This window comes from Pan paniscus, chromosome 4 (genome assembly GCF_029289425.2).
Source record: "Pan paniscus chromosome 4, NHGRI_mPanPan1-v2.0_pri, whole genome shotgun sequence".
Taxonomy (NCBI): domain Eukaryota; kingdom Metazoa; phylum Chordata; class Mammalia; order Primates; family Hominidae; genus Pan; species Pan paniscus.
In genome coordinates, this window is record NC_073253.2 from 8,746,109 (window position 1) to 8,759,257 (window position 13,149).

The following is a 13,149-nucleotide window of genomic DNA, read 5'->3' on the forward strand; positions in this document are numbered from 1 at the left end:
ACATCATTGGCAATGCCATCATTGTTATAGAAAAGCCATGAAAGCCATCAAGCCTGAAACAACAAATTCCTTCTGGAGAATACTGTGTATAGATGTGCATGGCTTCACAGGATTTATGACTGAGCCAATCAACGAAATCATAAAAGAAGTTGTGCATATGGCAAAAATAAAAAGGTGGGGGTAAAGGGTTTCAAGATATGGGTCTTGGATTAATTCAGGACCTAATAAACGCCACACCAGAGAAATTCACAATGGATGACTTGATGGAGATGAGTGCTTTCAAACCAGTGCCAGATGATGAGGAGGAAGGCATAGAAGATGCAGGGCCAGGAAACAAGTTGACTTTAGACACTCTGGGAGGAGGGATCCAGTTATTCAAGAATGCTTTTGACTTCTTTCATATGACATGGACCCTTCTACAATACAGGCAATAAGATTAAAGCAAATGATAAAGAAGAATTAGTACTGTATAAAAACATTTTTAGAGAAATGAGAAGACAGGAATTCAGATAGAAATTATGATGTATTTCTGTAAAGTTACACTGAGTGTGCCTGCTTCTTCTGACTCCTCTTCCATCTCCTCCATATCTTCCACCTCTATCACCCCTGAGACAACAAGACCAACCCCTCGTCTTCCTCCTCCTCAGCTTAGTTGATGCGAAAACAACAAGGATAAAGATCTTTATGATGATCCACTTCCACTTAATGAATAATAAATGTATTTTTTAACTTATTATTTTTGTAGTAAGATTTTCTCTTCTGTAGCTTACTTTATTGTAAGAATACATTATATAATATACATAACATAAAATATGTGTTAATCAACTGTTTATGTTATCAGTAAGGCTTTGGGTCAACAGTAAGCTATTAGTAGATAAGTTACTGGGGAATCAAAAGTTACATGCGGCTTTTTGACTGCAAGAGGGCCCGGTGTCTCTCACCCCAGCATTGCTCAAGGGTCAACTCTGTATTTCATGACAATTTCTTAACTACTTATATTTAGATTTGGTATAAACAGCAACAGCAACCAAAGAGAACCTTATTACAGCAAAAAAGTTTCACTCTGTTGTTTCCACCCAGACCCTCTGCAACCTCAATACTTCCCACTGATTTCTGAAAGCCCTCATCACTCTCCGGAAGAAACAAAATATTGACATTTTGTTCAGGCTCAGGTAAGATAAAGTGAAGAGGATCATTATTTGGCTTTTGAAGAATAGATGTTCATAAGTTTATATTTCAGGTTAAGATTGTTAAGAGATTGACTTAAATATAAGATTTTAGTATAAAAAATGTAATGAATGCTCACCCCTCTTTTTTGACCTTGGCTAATGCTGCTGCTCAGCTGGGGACCCTTATGTTAATGAGACAATATTGTATTCTGAGGAGCAGGCCCTGCTTTGAAGTAGTTGCGTTCTCTTCTGAAAACTCAAAGCTGCTTTCATGAAAGTACTATTGATTAAAAAATTATTTCTTCACATGAAGCAAAAAAAAAAAAAAAGTTTCATAAGTATCAGCATTGAGAATGTTCAATTTTAAGGAAGTCTCCCATCCTGGATTTTCTAACTTTGAAGGTATTACTAATAACACTAACCATTGTTTTTGCTTTATTTTTAATCACTATCTTATTTTTTCTGACTTCGTAATTTCCATTTCATAAGGATAACAGGTAAAGGGCATTTTTGGCCTCTAAATAATTAATCATAACTCTAGTGACACATTTCAAAGGGCCAGGAGCAAATCGGTATTCACAGTAAAAGCTGAAGAGTCGGCATTTGCCTTTCTAAATTCTCTGTTGTTTAGAAAGTTAAATAAACTGTTGTTTAGAAAATTTTTATGCATTGCCTGAACTTGGAAATTTTGCATAGAATTTGACTTTCTCATTTAGAGTTTTAGTTCCAGAGGTTTTTTGTGCCTATTTAACAGAGGTATTGCTTATGAGTGCTTAAGAATGATTTTTGCAGTATAATATCTCATTGATTAAGTACTACTATTGTTTGATTTCAAGGATGGTCCCCACAAAAATGGCTTGCATTTGTTCAAGTTCTACTCTACACTTGACTTTCCATTACAATTATAATTATTTTTTGACTCCTGTACCAAGTGAACTTTATGCTGTTTATTCTTAAAACCCTTACAGGAGCAAATGATTGATCTTAAATATATTTGCATGGGCCAAGGGAAAGCTTCTCTGCCTTCTGAAGGTTTGCTTGAAAAATCAGCTCCCAAAAGGAGATTGATATGACATACAGATTTATTAATGTGCACATAAGGAAGAAAGAATGGGAGCCTGGATCATGGCAAAACAGGTTATTGTGGTAAACAGATTCTGGGAGAGGGAGAAGAGGAAGCGTGGCTGGCCAAGGTGGTCTTGCTATGTAGATGAATGTAGATGCTATGTAGATGCTATGTAGAGCTGCTACTCACAGGTAGCAGCTGTTAGACCGAATAGATGGTAAGTGTGTCTTTTAGACCTTTCTAGGTGTCAGACTGTCAGTTAACCTTCCCTAAATCCAGACAAGAAAAGGCCTGGCTGCATCACTGCAGATTCTGCACAGAACCAAATCTCCCCCACCAAAGACAGCTTTGCAAGGCCACTTCTGTTTGCTGGTTCTCTGAACATTCATCTCAAAATATGTCTACAAAGTGTATTTTGCGGTACAGTATTTTGATTTCTTTCATATTACATAAAGGGTTAAGTTCCAATTTAACTTTGAAATATCTTTATTGAACTTAATTGAATTCAGTACTCAACATTGTCTTTTGTTGTCCCAACCACTAAAGGTAAGAGCAAATGCAAATTAAACATAAAAGGGTTAATTAATTCACCCTATAAAAAATAAAGAGAGAGACAGCTCATTCTTCTACTTCTTAGAGCATTCATTTTAGAAAACTCAAGATTATAGGTTCCTTCTCTCTTTGAAATGCATGTAAATTTTTTACAAGCTAAATACATCTTTTTGCCAGTTTTATATTCCAGTAACATCTCTCTCAAAAAACTGGGAGCCATCCCTTTGAAATATAATTATCAAAGATAACACTGTTATCTCCAATTATCTGTGGGAGGGTAGGAGCCTAACTTCTGTGGACACCTGGCTCCCAGTTGTATAACTACTTCCTGTCATAAATATATGAATAGTTTATTTTTCCTTTGAATAAAGCCAATTAGCTAACACAGATGGTGACCACAATTACCAGGTGAATCTAGGATAAATTATGTGTAACAAATGTTAGTGTCAAGTCCTCTTTCTTGAGGACTAGTTATTGTTGATCTTGAAAACATGTTTGTAATGTAAAATATGTCTGTTTAGCTATATAAAATGGTAAGATTTCTTTGTCTTTGCAATCTCTCAGTAGACTACCTATGATATGCATCACATTCTGGTTTAATGCTCATTCAATAATAAGCCATTTTCTTTCTCTGCTACATTTGTGGAGAGTTTTTTCTGGATGGGAAGAAAATTTTGCTTTTAATTATGTTTTCCCCATATCAGCAATATTATTCCCCTCATTTCCCATGTGCACACACACAATTCACACAATTATTCCTCATGTTCATTTATAAAAGAAAGATAAGGACAATAGCTAAAAATCACATGTAAAATGACGTGTAACTACCCAATGGGTTCATTTTGCCTGCTGCCTAAATAAAGCCAATTTATCAAGACAGGGGAATTGCAATAGAGAAAAGAGTTTAATACATGTAGAGTCAGCTAAGCAGGAGACTTGAGCTTTATTAATGCTCAAATCATCCTCCCCCAAAATTTGGAGGCTGTAGTTTTTTAAAGATAGTTTGGCATGCAGCGGGCTTGGTAAGAGGGAATGCTGATTGGTTGGGTTACGGATACAAATCACAGAGAGTCAAGGCTGTTTTCTTGCACTGAGTCAGTTCCTGGGTAGAAGCCATAAGACCAGATGAGCCAGTTTACTGATATAAGTGGCACCAACTGATCCATTGGAATGCAGGGCCTGAAAAATATCTCAAACACCAATCTTAGGTTTTATGACAGTAATGTTATCAACAGGAGCAATTGGGTGGGTTAGAGATCTTGTGGCCTGTGACTGCATGACTCCTGAGCCATAATTTTTAATCTTTTGGATAATATGTTACTTTCACAAAGGCAGTCTGGTTCCTAGGCAAGGAGGGGATCAGTTTTGTGGAGGAGATGTTATCATCTTTTTTTAAACTATAAACTAAATCCCTCCTACTGTTAGTTTGGCCTATGTCCAGGAAAAAAATTAGGGGAGCTTGGAGGTTAAAGGCAAAATGGAGTCAGTTAGGTCATATCGTTCACTGTTATAATTTTTGCAAAGGTAGTTTCATTTACATACAGTGAGAATATACACATATGGTTATCATACAAAGTAGAAGGTAACTTCCAGTTTTCTGAAAATAACTGAATACGTATCAAATATGGTAGTTATAACCTATTGAAATCCTGGGGAGAAATAGAAAGCAATACTTAGTCTACTGTAAAATGACTCAAACCAACATACTCTTTCATGATTTGTGGGGTTTTTTTTTTTTTTTTTGAGATAGGGTCTCACTTTGTCACCCAGGCTAGAGTAAAGTGATGTGATCTTGGCTCACTGCAGTCTCTACCTCCTGGGCTCAAGGGTTCTTCTCACCTCAGCCTCCCAAGTAGCTTGGACTACAGGTGAATGCCACCACATCTGAATATTTTTTTTTTTTGTATTTTTTATAGAGACAGGGTTTTGCTATGTTGTTCAGGCTGGTTTCCAACTCCTGAGCTCCAGTGACCTACCTGCCTCGGCCTCCCAAAGTGTTAGGATTACAGGTGTGAGCAACTGCGCCCAGTGGATTTGTAGGTTCTTCTTGGTATAAATTACCCCCCACCTTTAAACCATAGGGCTAGTCTCCTCCCCCACAACAAATTATCTTGGCTCCATCTATTATAAAAGTCCATCAAAGATTCATTCTGGCCTCTGAGACATCATGAGCTAGCAGACACACAAGCTTGTAGCCCATTCTGAAAGCACACCGAGTCCTTTCTTTCTGCCTTTAAGGTCATGGACTACATCTGGCATGAAAGTTTCCATATGTACAGCCTGAAGGTAACATAATTATTATCAGGGGTATTCATGACCACGTTCCTCTGCTTCAGAGACAGAGAAGGGGTATTTGAGAAGTTGTAAAAGCTTAGACTTGAAGTCAGGCAGGGAGTCCTCTTGCTCTTTCTTTTCACTAAGTTGTGTTGTGTGCATACAATGACTTGGCAATAACTATCATGACTCACATTACTTGACAATTGGCCTTATGCTATGACCTTATAAGGCATTATTTTCTGCAATCTCACAATAAATTTCTGAAGGGATCCCAACTGAAGGTGAGGAATCTGTGGTATGGGGAGGTAGAGAGGCTGATCCAGAGCCACAGAGTTGGCAGAATAAGGCTGTGAGGAGGCCTTTGAGCCCAGGGGGCTTGACTGCAAAGCCAGCTTAGTGACCACTGAGCCAAAGGCCTTGGTACAGGGAGCCCATATGTGAATGTTTGGGCAGAGTAGGCGAGGGCTCGTCAGGTTTTATCAGGGCCTTTTCAGGTTGTACCTCATCTGAGTGCCAAGTTTCAGGGTGTCAAACTTGTGGATGGAGCTTTCCTTTCAGGAGACTTAAGGCCCTGTAGATCCACCCCGACAAGAGCTGGGGTATAAAAAAAACACAGAGCACATTCCTTGCTCCCTAGAAATCCATGGGGAAACACAGCTAGTGTTACAGCAGGTGCGTTCCTGTGTTAGGTCTTGCTGCACAGGTACTTAGGCTTTGCAAGTGGGCCCAGTGTATCCTGACATTCTTCAAAGTAAATGGGCTTTCTTTAGTACCCTCTAAGTGCATCTTAGAGAGAAGGAGTTAATTTTTCAAAAGGCAAACTTGGAATAAGGACTTATTGTGGACATTCACTGGAAATTGGTGATGAGATTTATTCTTTTTCTTTTTTTCTGGGACACTAAAAGGAAGCACCACCTCTCACTGCCGCAAGAAATGAATGGAATATATGTGATTTTTATATGCCTGTTTTTTCTTAAACTCACTGACCTTTTTCTTCCATATAATATTGTTGACAATAAAAGCCAAGCTCTGTAAAATATTTGAAGGGATTTATTCTGAGCCAAATGTGAGAACCATGATCCACAGCAGAGACTCAAGAGGTCCTGAGAAGATGTGCCCAAGATACTGGAGTTACAGCTTGATTTTATAGGTTTTAGGGAGACCTAGGATATCAATCAATACATGTGAGGTATACTTTGGTTCAGTATGGAAAGATGGGACAACTTGACACAAGGGACTTACAGGTCAAATGTGGATTCAAAGATTTTCTGATTGGCTAGTGATTGCAAGATTTAAGTTATTATTTAAAGACCTGGAATCAATAGAAAGAATATCTGTGTTAACATAAGGGGTTGTGGAGACCAATGTCCTTATTATGTAGATGAGGCCTTATAGATGGCCATCCTCAGAGGCAATAGATGGCAAATGTTTTCAGAGTCTGAAAAGGTGTGAGACTCTCAGTTAATCTCTTCAGGATCAGAAAAAGATCTGGAAATGGAATAGGATTCTCTATACAATGTAAATTTCCCCTGCAAAAGACAGCTTTGCAGGGTCGTTTCAACAGATGTCAAATAAATATATTTTGGGGTAAAACATTTTGATTTTTTTCAGGCCTGCTATCTCTCATGCAATGCTATACAAGAGTCAGGTTGCAATTTGATATCTTACTGTTACAATGAGTCTGTTATGTCAGTCTTAAGATCTCTATTTTAATGTCCATGTTGGTAAGCTGTGCCTGAATTCCAAAGGGAAGAGAGTATAATGAGTCATGTCTGACTCCCCTTCCCCTAATGGGCTGAGCTAACTTTTCAGGTTTCTTTGGAATCCCCAAGGCCAAGAGGTGGGGTTCATTCAATTGATTGGGAGGCTTAAAATTTTATTTTTGGTTTGCAACATAATGTACCCATCACTTTATAATAAAAAAAGAAAAATGAGCCCAACTATATTTTCTTCCTAACTGTTATTTTGGCAAATGTTTCTCATTTTGGCATATATTTTTGTAAAATTCTAACAAAAATATTCTGTGTGCACCACAAGGATAAGAGTGACACCTGATCTCCAAGTGGAAACTGCAATGTTTCTTGCCAATAACCTGAGTGTGTTAGGATTTGTGCGGCCAAAGTCTGTCGCACTAAGAATAGAAAAGGGGAAATATTACAACAAGCTGTTAGTATAGGAAGTGTTGGGAAAGCAAGCATCGTCACTGAGCAGAATGAACAACTGTTTTCCTTTACTATGTACCTCATAGGCTTGTTTTCTTTTGTTTCTTTTCATGGGAGTCCATAGCCTTGATAGTTTCTCTTTTGGATTCAGTTTCAAATTGCATCTGCTGTTGTTAAACATTTTAAGGAAGATGTAATTATTAAGCAGGTACTGACTAGTCTATGAAATTGTGAAATGGAACCTATTTAATAAATCACCTTACCCCATGATGAGCTCATCTCCTCCACAGACGAAAATTTTTCTGGAATAATGCCTGACACTAGCTGCTAATGTATATTGTTAAAATACTAAATAAAAGTTAGATATTTGTTTTACATTTAAGTTTTGCTTGTCATCAATTTCCATATGAGGGTCATTCTGAAATGTGTGGTCAGGTAGGGATATTTACTTTGAAATACTTTGTTCAGAGAAGCCAATTAGCTGTCATTTGGCTTTTAAAATACCACTGTCACAATAAATTCTAATATATACACTGTTTGAAAAATAAGGGTGTTTGGAACTTTTTTAGCTTTACTAAGCCATCTGGTTCTTACTTCCCAATAGAATTTCTATAGAAAAAGGAGTAGGAACACTATTAAATCTGAGCAACTCAGCTTACTCAAACTTTGAAGTCATGTTATCAAGAGCTTTCGACCCTTAAAAGGAATAGAAAAATGGTTACATATCATTCCAACTCAAAAATAACATTTCATGAATATTTCATATAAATCACTGTCCTTAATTTAAGCCCTAGCTTAATGTGGTTATTTCACTTTGGAATAAATTTATCAGATATTATTTCTGACAAAATGATGAACTTTAAACTTTGTAATTATAAGTTAAAAATTAGATTTATTGCCAGAGTTTTGATTTTGTTCTATTTTAATTAAAAAATGAATAAGTTCTGATACAAATGTCTCTATTTTTTTCCAAATGCCAGAATTATTGTGGTAGAAACAACATTACATATGAAGAGCTGTGCGTCGTTTAATTAATAGCTGCATATTTATTTGTTAATTCCAAATAACTAAAATGACTAAAAGTAATTAACAACAAAGAACTTGTGTTCTGTGCACTGTAACAATCCACGAACTGGTGATATAGAGATGGCATATTGGTCCTTAACCTTGAGAGTCTAGTGAAGGACAGACAAGCAGAGTGCTATGGGAGCCCAGAGTCAGGGAGGGAAAAACAGTTAAGGTGAATGATGTAGGGCAGCTAGTCAGGCAAAGAGGAGAAGAGGGGAATCAGGCAGCAAGGAACTGCACAGAAAGGGAAGTTGACAGATTCAATAGACAGCAAGGACTCCACAGAGAGAACTAGGGCTGCAGGAGGGCTGAAGGCAGACAATAATGATGGAGGCATAAGCAATGGCCAGATTAAAATAGCTTTTTGTGACATGCTAAATATCTATCCCCAGATGATGAAGGTTCATTTTACAGGTGTCTTAGGAATATTCGTTTATTAACTCAAGCAACTTGTTTATAGTTGTTAATACATCATGATAATATAATATTTTAAAATTTTCTACCATTCTAAGGTGCTGTATTTGTGTATGTATTTTACACACAGACACAAAACTTTTAATCTTCACAGCAGAGTCAATGATTTATACATGCTTTTAAGATATGTTGCAAACACTAAGAAGTGCTGCAAATACTGAAAATACGTACTTTTTTTGCTTTGTTTAAAACAGATGTAAGAAATTTCCTTTTTGTATATACAAGAAAGCTCTTTTTATCTTCTGCCTTTTAAGAAAATATTTACCTAATACTGAATCATAAATGGAAAACATTTTCATATCATCTGAGAGCTTCCAAATCTTCTCAAACTATACTTTATCACAATTACTATTTTTTTAATAATGCATTAAACCAGGCTTAAGTAAAATGATAATGTGTATTCAGTAAGTCTGACTTGTGCTTCTTCAGCAACACCTGGGCTTATTCAAGGCAATGTTTGATGGCAAACACTATTCATTGCTTCCAGCACTGGCTGCCCGTTTGAGTCAGCTGGAGGGCTTTTAACATAGCATGTACAGCAAGCAAGAAAATAACATCTTTTTTTTGCCGGGGGTGGGGAATGATGTTCTGAGAAGAGAAATATAATTACAAAGTTGAGAGATCATATTAGCAAACTTAAGCTCTATTATTTACCATTTCTGGCCTGTAGAATCAACTTTACTTTAGAAAACCTAACAGATGAATTGCTTGAATTATGATTTATTTATGCCAAGAACTAAAAGAAACTTTTAAAACCCCAGAAGCTAATAACTCATATATTGATCTGTAGGATACTCAATCAATGGAATTCAAAGAAAATTTACACTTTAGCTGCAAAACCACATTTTACCTAACAAGGTTAATTTATCTCAATGTCCTGTTTAAAATATTTTGTTTTGTTACTAGCTTTTTTCAATGAGATGATATTAAGTGACTTGTAGGTATAAAGATTTATGACGAATTTAAAAAATAAAATCATGCAAAGCAACTGTTTTTTTCCCAAAAACTTTACTGTTTTTAATTGTTTAAGATCATCTTTCCTATCTTCGTAACCCCAGAATCCAGGACCATCTCTATGCACCAGGTGCCAGGCCCACCCCAGTGAACTTTGATTCTAAGTCCACCAGGCCAGTTCCCATGGACTTACAATCAGGTGCAGTCCATCGAACCTAGCCACCAGACTTGTCACAGTGCCAGGACAGCTCCGATAGACACAGGGTTAAGGCCTACCCCAGAGCTAAGTTGGCTTCCTGTGAACCCAGGCTTCAGGTCTAGCCCTAAGCATTCAAGTTTCAGGCCTGCCCTTGCAGACCCGAGTATCAACCAGGCTGACTCCTGTGAACCCAGGCACCAAGCCCATCTCTCATCTAATCACTGACCCATGCACCATGAACGTCCACCCAAACACTCCCCCAGCAAGCCAACCTGACTGACAATTTCAGAGAAGGCCCATTCGTGGATCCTAATATGTAGTCAGAATATTGGACAGGCTGTGTATTATTCTCTTCTCACACTGCTATAAAAATACTACCAAGACTCAGTAACTAATGAACAAAGGGGATTTAATTGACTCATGGTTCCACATGGCTGGGAAGCCTCAGGAAAGTTATAATCATGGAGGAAAAAGGAAGCAGGCACCTTCTTCACAAGGTGACAGGAGAGAGAGTGTGAGTGTTTGAAGAAGGAACTGTCAACACTTATGAAACCATCAGCTCTCCTGAGAACTCACTCACTATGATGAGAACAGCATGGGGGAAACCACCCCCATGATCCAATCACCTCCCTCACTTGACACATAGGGATTACAATTCAAGATGAGATTTGGGTGGGGACACAGAGTCAAACCATATCAGGCTGATTGGTGAAGGACTTTTCCTACCAAAACCAGTCAGTGAAGACTTCAAGAGGTGTCCATTACTTTGAGTGTGGAGACACCATGACAAAGTCACAGGAGTCAAAACTAATCAGAGAAACATAACACTACCAAAGGAAAACACACACACACATACACACACACACACACACACAACAGAAATGGAGATCTACAAACCACCTGACAAAAATTCACAATAATTATCTTAAGGAAGCTCAGTGAACTACAGAAAAACTTTGACAATTAAACTAAATCAGGAAAATAATACACAAACAAAATCAGCAGCTGAATAAAGAGAAACTATAAAAAAGAACCAAGCAGGCATTCTGAAACTGAAGAACAAAATGAATAAATTAAAGGTTTTATACAGTGTTGTGATGATGAATGAAATTAAGCAGAATAAAGAATCTGTGAACTTGAATACAGGTCATTTTAAGTAACCCAGTCAGAGGAACAAAAATAAGAAAAGAATAAAAAGTGAATTAATGTCTATGAGACTTATGGGAGACTATCAAGTATCAAGTGTATAAGTATGCACATTATAGTATTCTCAGAGAAAAAGAGATGGTCAGAAAGATTAAAGAAATAATGACAGAAAACTTCCCAAATCTGGGAGAGAAATGAACAATCAGATTAATAAAGCCCAAAGAACACCAAACACAAAAAAGTCTTCACCAAGCCACATTATTATCAAACTTTCAGAAGTCAAATACGGAGAGAATTTCGAAAACAGCAAGAAAAAAGTAATTCATCACATACAATGGAACTTCCATAAGAATATCAACAGATTTCTCAGGCAAATCCCTACAGACCAGGGAAAAGTGGGATGCTATTCAAAATGTGGAAATAAAAAAAGAAAAATAAACAAAAACTCTGAAACCAATAACGCTATACTTAGAAAATCTGTCCTTCCAAAATGATGAAAAGATATTACTTTCCCAAACAACAAAAACTGAGTTCATCTCTAGTAGAAGTAAATTACAAAGAAAAAAGCTAAATAGAGCTCTTCACACTGAAATCAAAGAATGCCAAAAGGATATAAAAATATAAAATTTAGTGTATATGTAAGAATATAATTCATAAAATGTTATAAGGTGGTGCATAAGTAATTTTTAACTTTAGTATGAATGTTAAAATACAAAATAAATATAACTTTAATAATTTTCTAATGGATACATAATATATAAGAGATGTAAATTGTGACACGGATAAAAGTCGGGGGGCAGAAATTAAAGTGTAGAGTTTTTGTACATGATTGAAGTTCAATTGTTATTGGATTGAAATAGAATGCCATAACTATAAGATATTTAAGCCTAATGGGAACTATGAATGGAAACCTGAAGTAGATGCAAAGAGAGAAGGAAAGTAATCAAAGCATAGCACTACAAAAAATTATCAAACCACAAGAAAGATAACAAGAAAAAGAAAAGAAGAACAAATCAGTCAGAAAACAATTGACAATATGGCAATAGTTAAGTTTTTAACTACAAACAATTGCTTTAAATGTAAATGAATTAAATTCTACAATCAAAAATAATAGAATGGCTCCATGGATAAAAAATAATTCAACAATATGTTTCTTGACTCTTTTTAAAATTAAGGACACACATAGATTGAAAGTAAAGAGATAGAAATAGATATTCCATGCTAAAGAGAGTAAAAGGTATCAAAAATAGAGCAGAAATATCTATGCTTATATCAGAAGAAAGTAGACTTTAATTGAAAAATTGTCACAAGACACAGTCATTGTATAATAGTAAAACCATCGATTAATCAAAGGAATATAGCAATTTTAAATATACATGCCCTCAACATTAAACTATCTAAACATATTAAACAAAACTCAACATAACTGAGGTGGGATGTAGAGAGCAATTTCACAAGAGTAGGAACTGTAATATTCCACTTTCAAAAATGGATAGATCATTTAGACAGACGATCAGTTTACAAAGTAGATTTGAGATACACTATGGAACAAATGCATCTAACAGACAGACACAATATTCCATCCAACAGCACCAGGATAAATATTGTTTTCAAGCACACATGAAACATTCTCCAGGAAAGATCATATGTTAGTCCAGAAAGCAAGTCTTAGAAAATTTATGAACATTGAAATCATATCAATTATCTTTTCTGACTAGATGGTATGAAATTAGAAATAACAGGAAGAAAATTAGAAAATTTACACATATGTGGAAGTTAAAAAATATACTCCTGAACCACCAATGGGTCAAAGAAGAAATCAGAAGAAGAATTAAAAAAAAAATCTTGAGACAAACAAAACTAGAAACAACATACCAAAACTTATGCGATGCACCAAAATCTGTTCTCAGAGGGAAATTTATAGCCATAAATGCCTCCATTAAGGAAAAAAAACTACTCAAGTGAACAACATTTCACCTCAATGAATTAAAGCAAGAAAAACAAACTATGCCCAAATGGTAGTAGAATGGAGAAAATAATAAAGGTCAGGGAAGAAATAAGTAAAATAGAGACAATAGAGAA